The sequence below is a fragment of the Chionomys nivalis genome, chromosome 16 (genome assembly GCF_950005125.1).
Source record: "Chionomys nivalis chromosome 16, mChiNiv1.1, whole genome shotgun sequence".
Lineage (NCBI taxonomy): Eukaryota > Metazoa > Chordata > Mammalia > Rodentia > Cricetidae > Chionomys > Chionomys nivalis.
The window spans coordinates 2,602,285-2,610,105 of NC_080101.1; positions in this window are offsets into that span (position 1 = coordinate 2,602,285).

Sequence of the window (7,821 nt, forward strand, 5' to 3'; positions counted from 1 at the left end):
CAAATGACTAACACATCCTCTTTGTTCCTAAACCTAGGAAGCTTTCCAGACCATGTGATGCGGCTGAACACTCCCTCCTTAGCTAGTGGTTTCTCAGGATGGAGAGCACTTCAACCCACTGCGCTTTCCTGCTGCAGTGTGGTTCTCTCCTGGTCCAGGACTTTAGGAATTCTTCCCACTCCACGTTCAGTATGAGCCTTCCTGTTTTGGTTACGGATATCATTTCCCTGACCAACCTCATTCCCTTCAAAGGTCTTAATTACCACCCAGACACGTTAAGTCTCCAGAAGTCAGTCCTTCATCTTTTACTGGCTGGTTTTGTGTGTCCACTTGACACAAGCTAGAGTCATCAGAGAGAAAGGCACCTCAGCTGAGGAAATGCCTCCATGAGATCCAGCTGTATGGCAATTTCTCAACTAGTGATCAGCAGGGCAGGGAACAGCCCATGGTGGGTAGTGCCGTCCCTGGATTGGTGGACCCAGGTCTGTTAGACAGTGGGTTGAGCAAACGATGGAAGCCAGCTAGTGAGCAGCTCCCCTTCACGGCTTCTGCAGCAGCTCCTGCCTCCGGGATCCTGCCCTGTTTGCGTTCCTGTCCTGACTTCCTTCGGTGATAAACAGCAATGCTGAAATACAAGACAAATAAACCCTTTCCTCCCCACCTTGTGTTTTGGCCGTGCTGTTTCACCGCAGCAATAGAAACCCTAAGTGAGACAGACTTGCACTTCAGACCCACTGTACGCTAGACCTGCCCATGTGACTGCTCCACAGGAAACCCCACATTCCAAAACTGACATTGACAGTCCTCGCCACCGCTACACCCAAAACAACCTGCTTCTCGCGCTTCTTTTCCCAGGGAATAATATCGCTAGCAACTGCTAAATTTGGCTCTTCTGATCCTCTGCTTTCTCTTTCCTCTACTTTCAAAATGCCCATCATTTGTACCCAAACAAGTCCATGCTATCTCCAGAGGATCTCTTTGTTTTGCTAACTTTCTCCATCCCTGTTGCACGTCCATATTTCTAATAGACAGCATCCCCTTTCCAGCTATCTGGAGCTTAAAAAGTCAATTCACCCAAGTTATACGCTAGCACAACAGTTTAGTGGCTTCTCATAGTTTTATTTTATAGTCTTGTGAAATCTGAGCTTGCCAATCTCCAAGCTCAGACCACACCCCCTCCTCACTTGCTCCTCTGAAGCTTATGACATCATCTTTCTTCCTTTCATAAATGGATCCTTGTGGGGATCTTTTCCCACCTTCTTACTCTTCAATTCTCATCTCAGTCCTTGTGTCCTCTGAAGACCATCCCCGAGCAACATCTAAAACACAGCTACTCTCTGACATCACTCTGCATGTTCCTTTAATACTATACCTCGAGGTGTAAATATTTGGTTTGATTATTGTCTATTGGCCTTATTCTCCATAAATACATTCCATAAAGGTAGGTGGGAACCATGTCTATCTTAGTCTAGGAATTTTATAATTTAACATTTCCTAGGAGTTCAAAAATATCTGTTGAATGTGACTATATGTTTCCCCAGTACAGTTCAGACACTAGATCCGGGTACAATGGTGACGTCTGTCTCCTCCCCTTACTACCACCCGTTTATGGCTCTCTGCCCCAGAACATAAAGATTCAAGACCTCCAAATTCTGGCTTCTGCCTTCCTGGCCTTCTCACTTCCATAAAGGCTTCAATTGCATTTGATTCGCTCAGGCTGTCTGCTATGCCTCACGTTTCTGGGAATCTTAGTACCTCAATAGTCCCTTTCCTTTTCAGGTTATACTAAACTTCTCCAAAAGGTCTCATTTTTCTTATTTTAAATCTACCATTAAGGCAACCACGCTGAGCCTGGGTTATGAGTCTCTGGATGTAGTCCCCTTTTCTCAATGATAAAAGTCAGAGTATCTCAATCTAGTCCTAGGAATCCGTGAAGGCCACCACTGATGACCAAAGAGATTTTATAGATGTGATTCAAGTGGAGGATCTAGAGGGAGGGAAATCTTGGAGTTCACACTAAATGCAATCACAAGTGTCCATAGAGAAAGAAAGAGGCGTTACTACAAAGGAAAGGAACCGTGTGAAGAAGGTATTTGAAGATGTTACACCGCTATCTTTAAGATGGACAAGGATCCAAGAGCCAAAGAGCGCAGTTCTGAAAGTTGAAAGAAAGAAACTGGTTGCCACTCAGTCATGGCAGACGGAACTAGTGTCGCAGACAGCTTGACATTAGCCCAGGGAAATCATCTTGGTGCTTTCTACCTCCAGAGACGGACAGAAATAAGCCTGTACCACTTTAAGTCTCAATTTATAGTAATCTGTCACAGCACCAATACAACCTAGTAAAACTGCCAGGTTACAACTTTAACTTTTGACCTTACAGTTACCTCCTGTGGGCCTGTAATCCCCACTAGCTCATAAAGCCTTTAGAACAGGAAGTATTTATCTACAGGAACTTCGAAAGGCCTAGCGGAGCTGCTGGGGAGGCTGCTCAGCAGTCACGAAAGCGCCCTGCTCTTGCAGAGAATAGAGGTTCAGCTCACAGCACCACATTGGAAATCTGTCTTTCTCTTCTGGCCCCTGGGGGCACCTGTACCCACAAGCACCTACACACACAGACTCACATGCATAATTAAAAGTAAAATAACTTACAAATATTTGAAAATGGAAAGGAAAAATGCTTAGTGTCATTGAAATAAGAGTGGAATATCTGTTATATTACTATCATATTTAGTAAAAATTTCTAAATTACAAATGTACTATGTATAGAATATACAGAATATTTAATAACAGTGATCTCTGGAATAATGATCAGTGTATTTTAACATGTGGAGCTGTCTTGAATTTTTTTCTACAATAAACAAGCATTTGTTTTGTACAGAAGATGTATTATTTAACAAAAGAGGAACATTTAAATTGTCTTAGAGTCAATATCATAGTCATAGCCATAGTCATAGTCTAGCTTTTTTTTTAAGTGTTGAAACCCAGATTGTCATATGCCCTAGGCAAGTGCTGTCCCATCAAGCTATGTCCCCAGCCATAGCACTACACCTAGAAAGACAGACTCTTAGACAGGGTATGAAAGCAAGAGTGGTCTGTAACCTGTCTAGCTCTTGGTCCCAATAATGACGCCAAGCATTGGTTCAACACTGTGGGATGGATCTTGAGTTCAATCAGAAAGTGACTGGTTACCGCCCCCCCACCACCACCACCATTGTTCACACTATTGCATCAATGGGCTTATCTTGCTGGGACAATCATTATTGTAGCTTTTATGGTTTATAGCTAGATAAGACTGATGATTACTTTTCTCCACTGGCAGCATACATAGCAATTCCAGCACTATGAAAGCTACCTAGCAGTATTAAAATTTCCAGGAAAGCACCTGGTTAGTTTCTCCATGTTCTACGACTCAAGTATGTAGTACCTTTAGCAATTGGGTCTAACTGTCGAATTCTGGAGGGCAAGCAAGGGACTAGCAGTAATGAAAATGTTATATATTTACACAAAAGAATATTATTCAACTGTCAAGAAAACAAAATCATGAAATTCACAAGTAAAGTAACCCAGACACAGAAAGACAAAGGTCGCATGTTTCATCTCGTATTTGGATGTTAACTTTGAATCTTTAGATATGTATGTCTCATTCGTATTGCCCACAGTGATAAGGAATTTGGTAAGGAGCTGTGGTGTGTCACTGAGGGGAGGAAGGTAGAGTGTAGTGGTAAAAAGAATTAAAGATGAGTAATTGAACAAGAAGGGGTAAATGGGATAGGAGTAGGAGGAAACAGTGGACGGATCGCTAACACTAAAGACCTTTGAAAAAGTCCTCTGGAGTTAAGGGGTGGTGGTGCATGCCTTTGGTCCCAGCAGGAAGGTCTCTGAGGTCAAAGCCTGCATGTTCTACAGAGCAAGTTCCAGGGCAGGCTGTGCTACATGGAGAAACCCTGTCTGGGGGAAAGAGTGGAGGGAAGGAGTCCTGTAGAAACAGACTACATAAATGTTTCTTAGAATATAGACATACACATGTATTAAAAAGAGTAAAGCGGAGTTACCTTGTAACAAAGTAGCAATACTCCTAAGAGACACCGAAGGCTAACAAATGAAAAGCCCATGCCAAGGATGGGTTGTTGACCCATCCCAAAGATCTTTCGATTCATTAGAATTGTTAGGTTCATTGCTATTTATGCCCCATTGTGTTAAATTGTAAAACAACACTGAGCGCTTGGACACATCAATCAGTGCTTTCCAATAGCATAAGAAGCACGCCTGATGCTAAGATCACGTTGATAAGACAAGTCTTAGAGACTCAGAGCTCTCTGCTGAGGACACAGACTATCTGACTCAGCTCGTGCCCTACCTAAATTAGCAGGGGCAGGAAAACATGGCTGGGTTTTCCCCAGAAGGAAGTCTGCATCTATGGGTTTCAAACCACACAAGATAACTCTGACAGGAGCACACTTTTCCTTCTGGGAGTTCCTAACTATATATAACTCATGATTCTGTACCTATAAAACTTTGGCTATCTTTCAAAACCATGGCACTTTACTGATTTACAGTGTGGTTAGATGATGTGGGAGTGACTTAAACGGTCAGGAGCTCTGCTTATTCACAAAAGGTATAAACACATTGGGAAAAATACTGATTTATTTTCTGCACTTTAGTAATTAGAAATTATATTACATTTCTTGATCTTATATTTTGATGATTTATAAAGATAAAGTGAGTAATCTCGTGACCTAGATTTTCACAGGGGAATATACTCTTCTAGGATGTTAAGTCTTAGTTTTTGTTTTAATAAAATATAATCAGAACTTTACCATTTTCTGAGCCATACTGGTTTGGTTTTCTTTTTTTTTTAAGTTTTGTTGCTACTGCCTTTTTTTTTTCCTGTTGTAATTTGTTTTCATTGACTTTTTGTCTAAATGTGTTTGTGGTGGCAATTTATAAAGAATGTCTGATCAGGATGAAATTCTTTTTTTTTCAACAATAAATATGTTCTGCTTCCAGAGACTCAGAGAAACTTCTCATACGTCTGCTTCCAGGACATTTTATTTTGCTGTAATTATATTTCCACTCCATGAAAAGAACACAAAATGATTCTTTAAATATTTGAAATTTAAAAGAAAATATAGACTTATCACATGTGTTAGTGTAGAAGAAATGCAATAAAATGAATTGTAATGAATGTACTTTTATTTTTATTGTTTGTGAATTTTTTTTTTTTTTTTTGGTTTTTCGAGACAGGGTTTCTCTGTGGCTTTGGTGCCTGTCCTGGAACTAGCTCTTGTAGACCAGGCTGGTCTCGAACTCACAGAGATCCGCCTGCCTCTGCCTCCCGAGTGCTGGGATTAAAGGCGTGCGCCACCACCGCCCGGCTGTTTGTGAATTTTATATACTTATGTTGACTGGATTCAGTCCCCTCCCCTAACTTTTCCTAGATTCAGTTCCCATTTCCCACCACCTAACTTCATGTCTTCATCTTTTATAAACCCATTGAATCCAGTTTGTGTTGCATGTATACTCTTGGGTCTGTGGCCAGTCACTGCACCATGGTCAACCTACCAGAGCTCACATCCTTAAGGAAAACTGATTCTCTCCAGAAACTGCCTGTTACCAACAGCTCCTCACTTGGCATGTAACTTCATGACTGCCATCTTCCTCCATGCTAGGTTTTTGTCTGGCTTGAGTTTGCACAGATTTCGAGTGTGCTACTACAACCACTGTGAATTCATATGTACAACTGCCTTGTGTCCAGATAACAGTTTTCTTGTGGGCATCCACTCCTGGCACTTATAATCTGTCTATCTCTCTCTCTTCTGAACAAACCCTGAGACTGGGAAGGTGGGATGTGATATAGATATCCCATTTAGGTTTCTTCAGTCTCTTATTCTCTGTACCTTGGCCAGTTGTGAGTCTCTGTTAATTACCTTCTACTGCAGAAGAAAACAAAGGAGAAGAGGAAGAAGAAGAGGAGGAGGAGGAGGAGGAGGAGGAGGAGGAGGAGGAGGAGGAGGAGGAGGAGGAGGAGGAGGAGAAGGAAGAGGAAGAAGCTCTATCTATAGGCACGGCAACAAGTCATTAGGAGTTGACTTAATATTATTTCTCTTTAGTAGATTTAATATCAGTAGAAGTTCTCCCCCAGGGCCTATAACCTGTCTAGCAACAGGTTCTTATCCCTGACAATTGTGCCAGATAGGGGTTTCATTCCATGGACTGGATCTTGGATCTAATAGAAAGTGATTTGTTACCCCACAACGCTCATGCCACTAGTGCACACTGGACCTCTCTTGTCGGCACAGTCAGCACTGTAGCTTTCAGGATTTGTAGCTCAGTGAGACTGCTGATGGTTTGTCTCCTCTGGTAGTGTGGTGCAGCACTACGAAAGACAGCCAGAGGGAATGGAGCTTGCAGAATACCATCTTATTTCTTCATGTTTAGATAGCCAGAGGGGATGAAGCTTGCAGGAGAATACAAGCTTAGTTCTTCATATTCTGTGATGCAAGTATATGGAGTCTTCAACCATAGGGTCTGACCATCAAATTCTGAATGGTAACCATGGATCAGGAAACATCCTACAGGGTAGGAGTGCAGGTAAACAGATGAGTTTGCTATCTTCAAGGCATTCAAGACCTAGTGTGAAAGGACAATAAGGAAAAAAAAACAAAGGAATGAACAGGTGGGTTTAAGAGAGTAGGGTACCATCAGATAGTCATCCGTGATACAAATAAACCAGAGCACAATGATGAGCTTCAGAAGGATTAGGGGAAAATGGACCTACTCCAGACTGTAAAAATGATTAGGGCACTCTAGTTTTGTGATTAACCCTTAGGGATTTGTTCCGTGAAGAGAGAGAGCATACCAGCTGATGGTTGAAAAAAGAAATCCTGAAAATGGACAAAGAGCCAAAAGGGAGATAAGCTTCACATGTTTAAAAGATCAACAAGAGATCACGATTATCACAAAATCGTGAATGAGGTTCAGGAGCTACAAGATGAAGCCAGAGTAGTCAACAGAAACTAGAATCAAATACAACTTTTCAGTTTTTGTTGTTTTTAATGTATTTTCTAGTATGTGCATAGATTTAAAAATTCAAAAACATCTGGGCAAAGGTGGCACATGCCTTTAATCATAGAGCACAGGAGACAGAGGCAGACAGATCTCTAAGGTTGAGGTCAGGTTGGTCTACAGAATGACTTGTAGGGCAGCCAGAACTGCACAAAGAAACCCTGTCTTGTAAAAATAAAGGAGAGAGAGAGAGAGAGAGAGAGAGAGAGAGAGAGAGAGAGAGAGAGGAAGAAGGAGGAGCAGGAGGAGGAGAAGGAGGAGGAAAGGAAGGAAGGAAGGAAGGAAGGAAGGAAGGAAGGAAGGAAGGAAGGAAGGAAGGAAGGGAAGGAAGAAAAAGAAAGAAAGGAAGGAAGGGAGGGAGGGGGGGAGGGAGGGAGGGAGGGAGGGAGGGAGGGAGGGAAGGAAGAAAAAGAAAGAAAGGAAGGGAGGGAGGGAGGGAGGGAGGGAGGGAGGGAGGGAGGGAAGGAGGGAGGGAGGGAGGGAGGGAAGGAAGAAAAAGAAAGAAAGGAAGGAAGGGAGGGAGGGAGGGAGGGAGGGAGGGAGGAAGGAAGGAAGGAAGGAAGGAAGGAAGGAAGGAAGGAAGGAAGGAAGGAAGGAAGGAAGGTTGAGTTCGAGCAGGCAGAGGCTCACATCAACATACATCATGCCAGGCCTTTGCACATGCTTTATCTGTGGTCCGCCTCACCCCTCTCCACTCACTTCATGTCATTAACTCCCCTACACATCTTTAAGTTCTGACTTCATCACTAGTTC